Source organism: Diabrotica undecimpunctata, chromosome 8, assembly GCF_040954645.1.
Source record: "Diabrotica undecimpunctata isolate CICGRU chromosome 8, icDiaUnde3, whole genome shotgun sequence".
Lineage (NCBI taxonomy): Eukaryota > Metazoa > Arthropoda > Insecta > Coleoptera > Chrysomelidae > Diabrotica > Diabrotica undecimpunctata.
The window spans coordinates 104,528,843-104,546,343 of NC_092810.1; positions in this window are offsets into that span (position 1 = coordinate 104,528,843).

Genomic DNA, 17,501 nt, shown 5'->3' on the forward strand with positions numbered 1-17,501 from the left:
GACCAATGTTACCGGCACGGTCTTGGAATTCATTATTTCTGAAGCTATGTCTGAGTTTCTCTTTCAAGAAAATAGCATCCTTCTTCTTCTTCTTTTTAGTTCAGGCGGGACATGTTAATTTCTTGCACTTGGTTATAAAACCTCTGTACCATACCCTGGTTTTTTTTTCATTTAATTTCAATAAGTCCTGTGGCCTCAACGAAGGCCAACAGTTTCTTTATTGGTAGTTTAAGAATCTCTCCTCGTTCAAGCCTCAGTTGACCAATGAATTCCTGCCTCATATCACTTAGCACTTTGCAATGGCATAGGATATGTATAACAATCTCTTCTTCCCTTTCGCATTTTCTGCACCATGGTTCATTTACCTTACATATTTTATATAAGTGTTTTTTTAAACGGTAATGTCCAGTCACTATTTCGTTGACCATTTGAATCTTTCGTTTATTGCGGTCCATCAAATTGTATTATAAAAAGGTCCCAAATGGTATTGAGGGATGATTGAGGATTCTTTAACTTCTACTAATTTGTCACTACTTCTATTTAACACTATTTTATTTCTTTACATTGGACTTACGACTATATTTACATTATCAGGCAAACTTATAAACAATACATCGACCTACGCTATCTTGCGAAATACTATTCTAATATATACAATGACTAATTGCGTTCTATTTTAATATATTGTTACGAACATGCATTCGGCTTGGCCCATGTAACGTTGCATCTCGAAGCGGCGAGAAGCTTCCAGGGATGTATCGAGCGCGGGAGAGATCGACCCGTCAAATAGGCGAATTAGAGGTGGACTACCCCAGAATATTCTAGTACATAATAACTTTTATATATATAAGTAGCTCCGATATTAGCTAAGTTTAGTTGATAAGATATAATTGTGTTGTAAACTTATAAATAGGTTTATTTATATAATAAATTAAGAACCGCTCGTTTTACCACAACCACAGCCGTCAGATGTGAAGTTTCAGCAGTGATTGCTAAAAAAAAGACTTCGTCCGGAACATCCGCGTAGTTCGGTAGTGATCTTTGTAAAAAAAAGAACATTTAAAAAGCCTGACCAAAGATACTGCTAGTACAACTTTCAGTAAAACAGTTGCGTGAGCAACTAGAAGAACGCGATGAAGACTGTAGCGGGTCCAAGAAGATCCTCCAAGAACGACTAAGGAATGTTCTCAACAAGAATGGAGATGACCCAGAGACATTCCATTTTCAATCAGCAGAATAAGCAGTTTTAACGAAGATCGAAGAAAGTTCTAGAAAGAATGATGGGAATGTTTTCAAGAGATTCGATAAAACGTTTCAAATTATTAAAGAAGCAGCTAGACAAAACGATGAGAAATTTGAAAATGTCTCGTAAATGATTGAAGAAACTTCTAAAAAAATGATGAAAGATTCGATGAAACGTCTCAATTTATTAAAGAAGTAGCTAGACAAAACGACGAGAAACTCGAAAATATTTCTAGAAGATTCGACGAAGTATGTAGTCAGAACAATGACAAATTTGAACAAGTTTCTAGAACAATCGATCAGATACAGAAAAATGTAAACAACGTAGAAGAGAAGATCAAACAATTAGAGACCATGATAACTAATACGAAAGTGCTACCACCAGTTAATGCAGTAGTTTTAGATCCGGTAGTGAAAGAAGAATCATCTAGAGAGAAAACGACACATCATATAAGATTCAAATTGCCACTATGTGATGGAAAGTCTTCTTGGTCCATATACCTTAGAGAATTTGAAGTTATTGCGACAGCCAATCATTGGACAGAACAAGAAAAGGCTCTTTCCTTGACTGCTGCTTTACGAGGTGATGCTGCAGATATCCTAAGATCAATTCCTAAGGGTCAAGAAAAATGTTACCAGACCTTGTTCACTCGACTAGACAAACGTTACGGAGATGCCCATCTACAACAAGTCTACAAGGTACAAATAAGAAGTAGAATTCAACGAGCAAGTGAGAATTTGCAAGAATTTGAAGCAGATGTTGCTCGTATAGCGCGGTTGGCTTATCCGGAATCCGGAGGTACCAGACAATGAACTACAAAAAGCTTTAAGGCTAGCAAGACCGAAGGTTTTAGATGAAGCGCTCGCCATTGCCTTGAAACACGAAACAGCTAGTCGAGCTTCAGGAGCTATTGAATACGAACCTCTGAAGAGAGCGACGAAAAAAACGAAAAACACAATGCCGAAGAGACGCGAAACCAGATGTTGGAATGGTGGCGACGTAGGTCACATTCGCCGTAAATTGCAAGAAACTAATACAACAGTCAGAAAGCTAGCACAGATCGAACACCGGGCTGGAAAAACTCATTCAAATGCTGATGCTCAGTCAAGACGGCCATGTAGTGCAAATTTTAATCACTGTCTTAAAGTAGGAGAATTATGATCACTGGCAGCCTCAACAGCTACAAGACGCTCAAGCAGATGATCTATGTATAAAAAGAGTATTTAATTGGATGTGCGTCGAAGCGAAAGATTTTCTTGTCAAGACATTAGTGCACGTAATCCAGAACTCAAGTCTTACTGGAGCCAATAAAATTGCCTAGTGCTAAAAGATGATCTTCTGTATAGAACCTTTGAGAACGATGATGGTACAGAATCTAAGCTTCAATTGATTGTACCTAAAAGTAAAGCGGCAGAAGTATTGAGTCAGTTGCATGACGGTGCATCAGGCGGACACTTTGGTATTACGAAGACTCTGCAAAAGGTTCGAGAACGGTTCTATTGGGTGAACTGTAAAGATGATGTAAGAAGATGGTGCCAGAAATGAATGTGAACTGTGTGCAACCAGTAATGGTCCAGTTGGTAAAAAGAGGGCACCCATGAAACAGTACAATGTTGGTAGTACTATGGAAAGAGTAGCAATCGAGATTGCAAGTCCACTTCCAGAGACAAATGATGGAAATAAATATATCCTGGTAGCCATGGATTATTTTACGAAATGGAATGAGGCCTATGCGATACCAAATCAAGAAGCTGCTACCGTTGCAGAGGTACTTGTTAAAGAATTCTTTAGCCGATTTGGTGTTCCTTTGGAGATCAACTCCGACCAAGGGCGAACTTCGAGTCAACCCTTTTCTAAAACGTTTGTAAATTGATTGGTGTCAATAAGACCAGAACGACACCCCTGCATCCTCAATCAGATGGAATGGTCGAGAGGATGACCCGAACGATGGGTAAACACCTGTCCAAAGTTGTATCAGAACATCAGAGAGATTGAGATCAGCACATTTATTTATTCCTAATGGCCTACAGCTCGGCCGTGAATGAAACTACAGGCCAGACTCCAACCTGCCTGATGTTAGGTCGTGAAGTTCGTTTACCCTGCGACCTAGAGTTTGGAATCAAATCTAAGGAAAGATAATCATTTCTTTCCAAACGACAAGATTCCTATTTTAAATAGTTTAGGAATCTTCTTGTGTAGTTTCGCCTTTTTTATACCCTTATTGAAACGCTAATAGCGCTAATAAACGTTAATAGCGTTTCAATAAGGGTATAAAAAATATTTTCTTACGAGGGTCGAGATCACAATATATACCTACTTAATAGGTACATACCTAATATATTACTACCTGTTAACTTATAAGGACTAAAAACAAAAACTATAAAAAATTACCTAGTTTTTTAAAGGATACTTTAAAGAGAATAAATACCTTAAATATCGGTCTGCGATTATATTACCTATAAAATAGAATTTCTGGGAAAAACGGATTGGAAATGGAAATTTTACTTTGTTTTCATGTATAGAACAAAAGCTGTTGCTACACCTTTTCCAATAATCTACGTCTGATAAGTTATAACTACTTTCAAATTTCAATATCTTTATTCCTTTGTATTGACCTTAACCTTCTATGACCACCCTCGGTGTAGCCGTCAAGTGCACACATTTTCACTTCCTTAGTTCCGCGTATCCTTAAATTAGAATTTTGAAGTTGACGTTGCATCTTTAAAGGGTTTTATTAATTATGGTAGTAATTCAACAAACGCTAATTCAGATTTCGACAGTTCAGCATTTCTCAAAACCACACTACATTCGGCGTTGCCACGTGTCTTGAAAATTGGTATACCTGGTAAAGGTACCAGTAAATAGACACGCACCAATGAATAAACATGAACACAGAAATATCAAATTCTTAAAATTCAGAATATATACGTTAAAATAAGCTTTATGGATACTGTATATATGAGGGTTTTGGTATGACGTAGATTGATTGGCTTAAACCTGGCACGTGATTATTAGAAACTATAATGGCGGATTGTTACTGTGCATACTGGACTGCGTGGTGTGAACATTGGCTAATAAGGTACGTACTACAAACTACTGTGAAATTTTCTAGATTTTAGTTATTGCTATTGTTAAAGGCGTGTCTCTTATAGTGTTTAGTAGTTGTGAGTAGTGTAAATTTGCAATTTTTAATCAGGTAGCTACATTTTGTAGGTTAGTTTAATGTATTTTTGTGTGTTCATTTACCGGAGCTTAATATTTTTGTGAATTCCAGTAAATAAACGGTTGTTCATTTACTAGGACCCTCAGACAAAATTTTGAATATTTCGTGAATTTTTGTTTCAAAACATCAAGTGGTTAATCTTGAATGATACTGTATATCTCTATAATACATCTAGGGTAGACACATCTCTAACATTCGTATCCAGTTAATGGACGGGGGTTTACCCCTCGTTCATTTATTGGTGCCATGGATTTCAAACTTGTTCCAGTGAATAAATAACTCGTATTTACTGTTTTTTTCTACCTAATTTTATTTTTTTTCATAGATGGGCAAACGAAAATATTCTGAGGACCAGTTAACCTCCGCTATTAAGGAAGTTCGAAGTGGTAGTCTTAGCCAAAATGGAGTAGCCAAGAAATACAGCATTTCTAAAGCTACCCTACATAGTAAACTACGAAACAGGGCTTTAAGTAAAAGTTCAATAACATCAACAAAGTCATCCGCAAAGAAGCCCTTCGAAAGATTTAGATATTCAAAAAACCAGTTAGAAAAATTTATGGTAAGACATTATGGGACAGAGCTAGAAGTACAGATATACGACGTAGATGCAAGGTGAAGAACATCAAGAACTGGGTAAAAAATAGAAGAGTAGAATGGAACGATAAGCCGAATGACAACAAATAGAGTCGTAAAGACGGAAAGAGACGGTTTCCCAATAGGAAGACGATCAGTAGGAAGACCATGAAAACGATGGAACGACAACTTACTGGAGGCACATTGAAAAACTGACAGAGTCATGTCTATATAAAAATAAGAAGAAGAAGAAGAAAACCAGTTACAACTCGCTCTTAATGAAATCCCCCCGGGTACTTTATCCCAAAACTCAGTCTCTACAAAATTTGGAATACCAAAAGCAACGTTAAATAACAAAATAAGAGGTATTACTCCACTAATTTGTAAAACGGGACCCAAAGCTACACGTACGAAAGACGAGGAAAAAAGACTAGAGGACTGGATAATTGCAAAGGGAAACTTGGTTTTCCCATGCAGCCGGAAGAGGTACAAAATGCAGTCAAGTTTATTTTAGGAGACTGTAACAGAATCACTAGTTTTACTGACGGTAAACCAGGAAAAAAGTGGTTGCAGTTTTTTTTGCGGAGGCCAGCTATTGCGAAACGAAATACTGAAATTATTTCTAAAGCACGGGCTTCAGTAACTGAAGAGTCTATAAAAAATTGGTTTGACGGTCTAAAAGATTACCTTCATAATGAGGGCTGTGAAGACAATATTTCAGAACCAACAAGAATTTAGAATGCTGACGAAACCAGTGTACAGTTTTATCATAAGACAGGCAAGCTCGTAGGACCAAAAGATTTCAAAGATTTCTACAACATAAGTAGTGGCCCTGAAAAAGAGAGTATTACTGTGCTCTGCAATTTTTCAGCATCCGGAGTTTCTGTCCCTCCACTAGTAATTGTACCATATAAACGACTTCCGAGAGATGTGTCTATGTCTATGCCTAGTAATTTCTTCATAGGTAAATCTGATTCTGGCCAGATGGTGTCAGAGGTAAAATGATTCTAGAGCATTACCTTCTAGGTAAAATACTTTTACGAAATTTTGCCTCTACTTGCTCGTTTTTGTAAATTCTTATCCTTATTGTACCGTCTTCTTTTGAAAGTTGGCAATCCAAATGACAATTGTAGCTTTGGAAACTGCTGTACGAAAAATTTGTGCACATGAGTGGTCAAACCATCTCCCCAGGTCTTTTAGTCACGAATTCTGACGTCTTCCTACCAATATTTTACCCTGTAATTTACCTTCCAATATGATTTGGAGTAATTCTTATCTTTCACCTTTTACCCATAACCCGTGTTGTATTTTCTGCTCTTTGATTTCTCTCTTAGTAAATCCTTTTTTACTCCTGCGCCGAAGTATCTCATTGTTGATACTTATTGTACTCATGGAATTCTCAGCATCCGTCAGTATGTATACATTTTAAAGGCATCTATTCTTTTTTCTGTTTCAGAGCTCATTGTCCAACTTTCTTAGCCATATAGTAAGACAAAAAAAACGTAATATCTGATCATTCGGATTCTAAGCTCCAGACTAAGGTCTGATCTTGTAAAAAATGTTTTCATGTTTATGAATGTTTTCCTCGCTTGTTTGATTCTTGATAAGATTTCTTTTTTAGGTTACACTTCTTCTTCTTCCTATGCCGTCCCCATTAACGGAGTTTGGCGACCACATTTCTAAAAGTTTCTCTGTCTTTTGCAACGAGGAATAATTCGTCTACAGTCATGTTTGTCCAGTCTCGAATGTTTCGCAGCCATGACTTTCTCTTTCTACCTATTCCCTTTTTGCCATCTATTCTACCCTGCATGATGACCTGCAAAAGACTATATTTATCATTCCTTAGTATGTGTCCAAGGTACGCAGTCTTGCGTACTTTTATTGTTCTCAACAATTTTTTGCCTCGACCATTCCTTCTCAGCACTTTCTCATTGGTGACCCTGGCAGTCCATGGAATTCTCAACATTCTCCGGTATATCCAAAGTTCAAAGGCTTCAAGCTTCTTATCTATTTGCGCTTTTAACGTCCATGTTTCTACCCCGTACAATAGTTGGGACCAGACGTAACATTCAACAAACCTCAGTCTCAGCACAGTATTCAGATTTTTGTCACAGAACAATTGCTTGAATTTTAAGAACGGTGCCCCTGCCATTTTTATTCGTACCCCGATCTCTTGGTTTGGATCTAATTCTGTGTTGATGTAAGCTCCCAGATATTTATATTTTGTTACTCTCTCTATTTGCTGTCCACCAAGGGTTAGTTGTTCATTATTCATTGGACTCCTTGACACTATCATAAATTTGGTCTTATCTGTGTTGATGTCAATCAGATTTGAATGCATTCACTATTTATTGCATCTCCCAAATTTGCAATTTGCAATTTGATATTTGCTCCCAAATATTTTAGGGAAATTACCTGTTCTATTATTTGTCCCTTGCAATACAAATGTACGTTTATTGGTGTCTCTAAAAATACTAAAATTTTAGTTTTGGAAACGTTTAGATGTAAACCGAACATTTCGCTTTGACGAACTACCGCATTTATTATATTTATATATTTTTATGTTTTATAAATTAGTCCTTCCATCATTTGCTTGCAAGTTCAAGTCCCCCTATTCCAACAACTTAAATATTTAAGTTGTGTAGTAACAGTTTTTAAAAAAGTAATAAAATAAACCTCTCTCTTCAGTTCCGACCCCTGGAGGGAGTGTAGTGGTCATTGTGATGTGTCCGTCTTCAAAATATCTCTGTCTCTGGTCATTTCTTTTCATTCATGTATAGGTCTTTTGCATATTCCTGTAATTTGGCCGATCCATCTTGTTGTGATGACTTGTGGTGATCTTCGGCCTTCTACCTTTCCTTAGGTAATAAGTCTCTACATTAAAATAAATATTGACCCTACAAAACATAAGTGAAAATAATTACTGTAATGTCTAAAGCCTAATTTTGATATATTACCTATGAAATAAATAAACGGCAACGCCGCAACCGTAAAAGCACCCTACATTGAGCCGTATGATGAGAAGGAGCGGAAGACGGTGACAAGGCCATTGTTTATTATGGAAATCAGTTATAAGCACGTATTTTGTTTCGTGTCTGTCTGAACAGATAAAGATAAGTTAAAATATAACATCATCCCGGATTTCACTTACATTAGGGGGTGGAAAAGTTGTATGACTAAACTCTACTCCATAAGCAAATTCAGACAATATATCAACGATTATTGGTACATCTTGGCAGCTGTTTTTATTTTATATTTATTATACAAAATATAGATTAATTCATAACTATACAATAATTTTGAATATTTTGATTGTAAAAATAAATGTTAAATTTACATAAAGCCAAAAATCAGATTTTTATAGACATTTTATAAAATTCATTCCCCAGGATCGTCTGCTTAAACGATTTTATTATTTTTTTTTATGAGTTAAGCGTATTTGTTCTTCTATAGGTAAAAAACAACAACTTAAATAACAAATAATTGACCATGCTGAAAAGTTGTTACAATTTACGAATTTTTTGGGCAGAGCTGGATTGCAAAAAAAATATACAGAAAAAACATACATTTTGTTTTTTAATCCACCACTGTTTTGGAGATATTTTCAAATTCTACGACCAAATTCTAAATATCCTTTTTGGAAATTCTCCATATGCAAATTTCCAAAATGTTATTTTTTTTCCGCGAAAAAAAAAACGTTTTTCGCAAATTTTCAGTTATAGTTTATTTTTATGAACGAGAGAGTAATTAGCATAATTTTAACTGGTAGCTCCGACCACTCCATGGGCGTGCTAAAGATTAATTGAAAAATTACTTTGAATAATTGTAAAAAATAAATGAATTATTTCAGTGTTATAAAGTGTTATGTGTATGTAAACAAAAGTGACCTCTTTTATCACACACTATATTAGAACTGACTGGCCTACATTAAAAAGGGTTTTAAAAAATTCACATTTTTTTTAATTTTTAAAAATTACAAAAGAGAAAAAGAGTTTTTAAAACCGTCTAAGGTATGTTAAATAGATGAATAAAAATATTAATATAAAACTTACAGCTACTTGTTACAAATCCAAATCAGATTCAGAAGATGAACTTTCAGAACCAAGATTTATAATAACTGGCTCGATCATTTTATCAGTAATATTGTCCAGCTTCCACATTTTTTCCTCTTCTTTAATAGTGTGATTTACTGCCTTTTCCCAGTTTTCAGGTTTTACATTATTTACGGCCTCCAAAAACAACTGTTTAACATCATGAATTTTAAAAGTGGTATTTTTTCTTGAAACTTCACTCTTTATCTGTGCCCATACCAGTTCAATCGGGTTTAATTCACAATGATATGGTGGGGATCTAAGTACAGTCATTCCACGATTTTTGGCAATTTCATCAATTTCGTATTTTTTAAATTTTTCTTTATGAAGGGCACACAACGAATAAAGTTCCTTTCTTATAGATCCGGGATGGTACGTAATATTTTTTGAACTCAGCCAATTCTTCAAGTCTTTTTTTAACCACTTGGTTGTGGGCAGTCCTTCTATAAGTCTGGAGTGATAACTTGCATTATCCATTACTATTACACAGTTCTTAGGAAGAAGATCTATCATTTGTTCGAACCATTCTTGAAAGACATCAACGTTCATGTCTTCATGGTAGTCACCGATACGAGTTGATTCAAAAGTTAATAAACCACCTTCAACAAAACCGTCTGAACTGCCAATGTGTACTATTATCAGCCTGCGTCCCTTTTATGATGGTGGGTTTAAACCAGTAGATAAGTTATTTACAAAAGCGTGCCTTTGACTTGTAACAGTTTCATCCTGCCAAAATTTATTTGGTGTATGACCCTCGTTGATCAATGTTTCATCAAGATAAAATATTTTTCTTTTTTGGTTTCTCATTTCCTTTATGATTCTTAGAAAATGTCTTCTCCATATGACAATATCGCTTCTTTCTAATAAAATAGACTTTCTGGGATTCTTTTTCCAGCGGAAGCCTATTTCTTTTAAAAGTTTCCATAACGTACTTCGACTCATTTCTGGGTAATCCTTATCATCTCGAACTGAGACAAGAACTTTATCCAATGTTGGAAATTCTTGTCTAAAGAAGAATTCATGCACTTTCCGTCGAAGTCCTTCTTTAAAATGATATTCTATTTGAAATTTTGGTTTCCCTGGAGCATTACGTGGCATTTGAAAACTACCACATTTCTCTTCTTTAATAACTCTGTAAATCGTAGATTTCCTAACACCAAGTGTACTGCTAACTAACTCAACGGTCTCATCAACACTTTCACATAAACGTTTGTCTGTAAATGATTTAAAACAATTAAATATTAATGTTTTTTCATTAACTGTTAGAGGACCAATTTTTCGGCGTTTACACGGCACTTCCAAATTTTCCATAACACTAGTATACACAATAAACTGCACCTTGCAACTGAAGTACCTACTTTTAGTGAACTGTTAAGAATTTTGAATACGCCACTTGGACCTTCCTATATACAAAATGGAAAAACCCACTATCACATTTTCTGTGGAATAAGTTTAGAAGGTAATTATCTAGTCAATTACTGTCGTAGATTCCTGGAATTAAAGAATTAAATGTTTGCTTGTTGAAACCCTTACTTCGTAAAATGCACTCATTTCAGATAAAATAAAACGTTTTTATTTTATCTAAAGAATTAAACCTTATTTTGCAAATAGGCAAAGAATTAAACTTTATTTTGCAAATAGATAAAATAAAACGTTTTATTTTATCTAAAGAATTAAACTTTATTTTGCAAATAGGTAGGTACTTATTAAACTTTTATTGGTTATATATAACCAATAAAATAAACATCTTACATTTCTTGCAAATTCAATAGTACCTGTTAACCTCCATCACTCCCACACTGGCAACCTTATTTAGGGATTAGTAACCCTTACAACTATTGTATTCTATTCTGCTCCAACCTTTATACCTGGTGGTCATACTCAATTTAAAATTGTTTTCCTATATACTTCTGTAAACTTGTTGACAAATATCTGTTTTTCATTGAGTCACCCGTATCAACAGTTTAGGGATTTGCATACATAATTTATTGTTTTATTACTCTCTCATACATAAAAATACACTATAATTTTAGACTATTCATTGGAATAATACAATTTCGCTTCACCTGTTATATGTAATATTGCCAGGTAATATTACCTATTATTACAGTATATTCATCGATTTCTGGTCATATTCTCCTTCCTGAATATTTATATCTCATAGTTTTTACCTGGTTTATGGCATTCTCTGCTGGTCCTACCGCACTTATTATAAATAGTTATAATTCTAAACTCGTTCTATCGTCTTATTATTTACGTGTAGATTGATGTATCTAATATTTTTCTTTGATATAATCATGAATTTTGTTTTCTTTATGTTTAGTGACAGACCAAATTCTTCACTCGCTGCAACAACCATATCTAAAATTCTTTGTAGATCTGTAATATTTTCAGCTATTAGTATTACATCATCAGCATTATCTAATTTCACGTATGGGTAGGCCATGTATTTTTATGCCCGCTACTTCAGCTTCTAATGCTTTTTTGAATATTTCCTCTGAGTATGCATTAAACAGTGATGGCGACAAGACACAGCCATGTCTAACACCTCTTTTGATTTTTCATTTATTAGTTTTTAAATTATTTAAAGGAAATCTCTAAATGGAATAAGAAAGCTGATATGGGAATTTTAATTGGTTATAGTAATGTTGGTTATCGTGTATTATTAAACGGCAGACTCATTGTTGCTAGACACGTGGACATTGTTGAAGAAAACGTTAAATGTATAGGTTTAGATTTTAACGAATCAGATAATGATAATAATGAAGAGTATTACCCTGATAAAAATTATGGAAACTCTGAAAATGACTCAATAGATAAAACTTTTGAAAGTACAAATGAAAGTATGGATGATAGTGTGAATGAAAATGTATCTGAGTTACCTAGTTCTCACAGAGCCAAAAATCCTTCAAAGAAATTTGATGATTATTATGTATATAATAGTAGTATTTTTGTAAATATGTGTAGAACTGATGTGTAGAAGTATTGGAAAAAGGCTATGAACAAAGAAATTGATAGTTTAAATAAAATAAAACTTGAAAATTGGTTAAAAATGATACAAACAAAAATATTCTGGATTATACTAAGTTTATACTAAAAAGTCTGATAATACTTATACCTAAAGCTAGATTGGTTGTAAGACGTTTTCAACAAACTGATGAAATTGATGATATTTATTCACCTGTGGCTAAAATGCAAACATTTTATTGTCATATTGTTGTCAAATGGGCCTAGTAATTGAAGAAATGGATGTTGAAACAGCCTTTTTAAATTGTAAAGTAATTTTTGAAGTTTATATTAAACAACTTAAGGATTGTGAAGAAATATCAAGTGAAGTTTGTAAATTAGTTAAAGCTTTATATGGTTTAAAAGAAAGTCCAAGGGCATGATACGAGTGCCTAGGTAAATTTTTGATAAATTTAGGTTTTGAAAGGAGTGATAATGATCCTTGTTTGTATGTTTATAAAAATGGAAATGATATTATTAACTTATTAACTTTGTTGATGATTTATTGATTTGTGGTAGAAATTTAAATGAAATTAAAAGGATTAAAATTTTATTATCAGAAAAATTTTAACTGAAAGATATTGGTGAAATTAAAGAATATCTTGATATTACTGTTGTTGATTATGATTCTAGTAAACATGAAATGAGATTGAATCAAAATAAATATATTGAATCATTAAGTAAAAAATATAATTAAAAAAAAAGTAAACTATATAATACACCTATGGAAGTAAATTTAAAAATTGATAAATCTGATCATTGTAAAAAAAATATTAGATATAGAAATTTAATTGGTGTAATATTATACATTTACGAATTTTGAAATATTTATACTTAACTAAAGATTTAAAATTAATGAAAAAATAGGTATTATTGATTGTTATGTGGATGCCGATTGGGCAGGTAATCATTTAGATAGAAAATCTACAGCTGGTTTTGTAATAAGATTGTTTGGTAATGTAATTTATTGGAAATCTAGAAAACAAAAAAGCGTTACAAAAGCTTCAACTTTTGCAGAGTATGTAGCATTGTCAGAAGCAGTAAGTGAATTAATATTTGTAAAAGAATTGTTGAAAATATTTGATATTGAAAAAATAAAGTCAATTAATGTTAAGAAGATAACACTGGTACGATTAATATAGCTAAATATGGCAATTTTACAAAAAATTCTAAGCATATTGAAATTCATTATCATTATGTAAATGAATATGTTAAAGAAAATATTATAAATGTGGTTAAAATAGATTTTGATGATAATATTGCAGATATGTTTAAGAAGTCCTTGGGCCAAGATAAATTTGAAAAATTTCGAAGTATGTTAAATTTGAATTAATGTAAATACAATGTAAATGTAAGGAGACGTGTTGAGAATGTAATACATAATACATAATTAAATGCGAAACTATAATTATTTTAATATACTTATTCAATCATACTAATTTTGTTTGGATTTAAGATGATTTTGACGAATAAATTAAATAAATACTAAACGTCCGCTTTTGGTTATTTGTCAAAAAAGTGGACGTTTGTCAATTCTCTAGTTGTTTTTAGTTAGCAAAAGCATTTATAGTTCAATATTTAGTTTCTGTTTGTGCTTAGTTTAGTTAATTCTCTAGTTATTTTTAGTTTGCAAATGCGTTTATACCTGAATATTTAGTTTCTGTTTCTGCTTAGTTTAGTCAATTCAAGTTTAGTTAGGTTGTTTTTAGTTAGTTGTTCTTAGTTAATATAGGTTAATTATTGTTTAACGAGACGTTTAAATTTTTACAAATGCAGAATGGTACGTACTGTAGCCGACAAAGTAGCAGTTGTGTTAATAATTGGTGAATATGGAAATAATTTTCATGCAGCGGAACGTCTTTTTGAGAGGTATCCCGATCGCGCTACATAGAGAGCTTATTTGAGGAAGCTTCTTCGGAACTTTAAAAGAAAAACAGGTAGTGTTCAAGATGCCAAACCATCTGGTCGACCAACAATTAGTGATGACAAAAAAATTAACATACTTTCAGAAATGGTAGTGAACCCTACTTCTTCTACAATCCAAGTTGCATATATCTATGAAATCAGTCACAAGACAATACACCCAGTGTTGGCTGAAAACAAATTTCATCCATACAAATTAAAAATTGTGCACCAACTTTCAGATGATAACTCCGACCGAAGACTAGAATTCTGTGAAAATATGTCCAATAAGATTAACCAACAGCCCGATTACATAAAAACAATTTATTTTAGTGACGAAAGTACTTTTTCTCTCAATGGAAATGTTAACACACACAATGTGAGGTATTGGAGTGACACAAATCCTCACGCCTTTCGTGAAACACATGCTAAATTTCCAAAAGAAATAAATGTTTGGACAGGTATTTTGGGAAACCACATAGTTGGGCCTGTTTTTTTCAATACTGACTTAACCGGTGAAGTGAATCTGGAGATGTTACAAAATGCAATTAAACCGTTAATACTTTAAATTCTGAACGATAATCTAGATGAATTCGGCAACTTGGAAATAACGTTTCAACAAGATGGTGCTCCTGCACACCATTATGGTGCAGTAAGACGTTACCTAGATGATGAATATCGTGGTAGATGGATTGGACAACGAGGTACGATAGAATGGCCAGCTCGGTCACCGGACCTCACATCATTAGATTTTTTTCTGTAGGGCTACTTGAAATCTAAAGTTTACGGTACAGCACCCGACAATGTTGACATTTTGAAACAACGAATTGTTGAAGAATGTAGGGCAATTTCGCCCTACACATTTAAACGAGTACGGCAAGAGTAGAGTGAGAGAAAGTAGATGGAGCACATTTTCAACACTTACTATAAGAACTGATTGTTAAATATTTATTATTTAAATGAGAAGCTACAATTTTGGTATTTATTAAATTTATTCATCAAGCTCATCAAAATGAACTTAAACTCAAACAAAATTATTATGATTGAATAGGTATTTTTAATACTTTTCAAACGAGGTATCACTTGCCATAAGGTCCCCATTTAAAATTATCTGTTACACTGGCGCTGTAACGTCATCTGCCACTATTACGTCACCTGTTATGACTAGTTGAGAAGCCTACATCTGTTTATTACCCCCTCCAAATTTCACATTATAAAAATAACCGTTCAAAAGATACGAGGGGGGAACGGACTTTTGACTAGCACTGTATGTACTTAATATATTGTAGAGTTAGTGTTGAACAAGTGTTTTTATATCCCTGATATTCTAAGACTATATAGAAAAATTTCTAAGGGTCCTGATCGAAAGGTAATTAAATCCGCTGCTTTATGCCTCGTCGGTAAATCTCGCCAGTGTATCATTGCAATATCGCGTTTTTATATACCGATGAGCCTGGCTCGCGGCTCGTCATGTTTGTCATATTTTTACGCGGCTTGTCATGAAAAACTACTTAAAATTGTGGATAGTAAATCTATTGACCTTCTTTTGGATCTATTTAATACCATATAATGACAGATATAATACCTAAAAAATGGCTCCAATCGACATTTATACTGCTTCCCAAAAAGCCAATGTAGAGTAATGCAACGAACATCGCACCACAGCCTTAATGAGTCATGTCTTGAAACTGTTTTTAAAAGTAATTCACACTAGAATACATAAGAAATTAGATGAAGGCATAAGTAATACACAAATGAGATTTAGGAATGTCTGGTAACACGGCGTGCACTGTTTCCAGTGAGTGGAGATGCCTAGATATGAATCAAAAAGTATATGCCTGTTTCATTGATTTTAAGAAGGCATTTGACAGAGTGCAGCACAATCGGCTCAAAGAAATTTACCGGTGTTACCAGCGTATTCCAAAAATATCATGGATGGCTCGCAAAACAAACGCACAAGTTCTCGAACAACTAGAAAACAATGCGAAGTTTTAAATTCCATAAAAATCAGGAAGTTGGAATACTTGGGGCACATCATGCGAGGAGAAAAATACGAACTATTAAGGAATATAATGCAGGGAAAAATCAAAGGTTGAAGAAGCGTAGGTAGACGCAAAAACTCGTGGCTACGCAATCTCCTTGAATGGTTTGAATGCAGTTTAATTGAACTATTCAGGCGCGTAACAAACGCGCTCCATCGATAAGATGGTCCGAAGATTTCCAATCTCCGGTAGGAACAGAACTTGAAGAAGAAGCCACATGCCGTGGACTGGGAGCCAAATATGTAATATTACTTTGCATAGACATCGTTCTTGGGAGATAATGTAGTAGTTGCTCCTTGCCTTCTACATATTGATACATTTACTCCTCATAATATCAATAAATAAAAATGAAATACATCATGAATATTTACGTTATACAAACAAAAACTCCATGTATGAATAATACAGTACATAAAAAAAATAGTAGTGCAAGAGAGATAGGACATCGGGGAAGTCTGTTTTGACGATTCCACTCGTACGTAATGGCGTCGGCACTACAGTCACTCTAGGTGGGGGTATAACATAGCGGGAGACGCATGTGCCGTGGAAGAATTGAAGTGAAGAGAAGATGATGAAGAATGAATAATGGTGTTGGTACGCCATTGCAAATTTAATTTTGTTTTGTCTTTGTTGTAATCATCTTGAATTGTAAAAAAAGTTTTAAACATTGTTCCACGATCGTTAAAATGGAACAAAATAAAAGGGTACTATCATAGTGTAGTAAGACGGAAATATGTAAATTTATAGGACTTTGTATATGTGGTGTAAAAGTGTAAATGCAATTGTAAATGGCAGAGACCAGAAATTTATTAACTTTCTTAAAAGTAAACCAGAATGCACTAAAATAGATCCTATGACATTAATTGCTCATAGAAAATATGAAAGAAGGAGAAAACAATTTTGTAAGTACAGGTGATAAATGTAATTAAATTATTTCCAGTATAAAACTGTACAATTTGTATGTTATAGTTCTCGCTTTTTATATTGTATACATGTTTTACAAAAAATGTGTTTGCTTTTTTTGTAAATAATTTCATTTTTCCATTTTGTTGTAAACAAATAAAATTGTGTTTTCTATTTACTGGACTCATATAGAATCTTTAAAATTGTTTTGATTGTTTTACATATATCTTCATCATCAAACATTTTAAATCTGCTCCTCTCTCACAATTGCTTCCATCTGTAGCTACCTTGTGCTGTTAAGTTTATAGAAATTATGTTTATACCCTTGTTGTTCCATTGTAATTTCTTAAAAATGTCTTATAGAACAAGGGTGAACAGTTTGGGAGAAATGGTGTGTCCTTGTCTCCCTCCCCATTGTAGTACATAGTTACATATTTTACTTTTATTATACATAGTTACATATTTTACTTTTCTTTAAATAGTTACATATTTTACTTTAATTATACATAGTCACATAT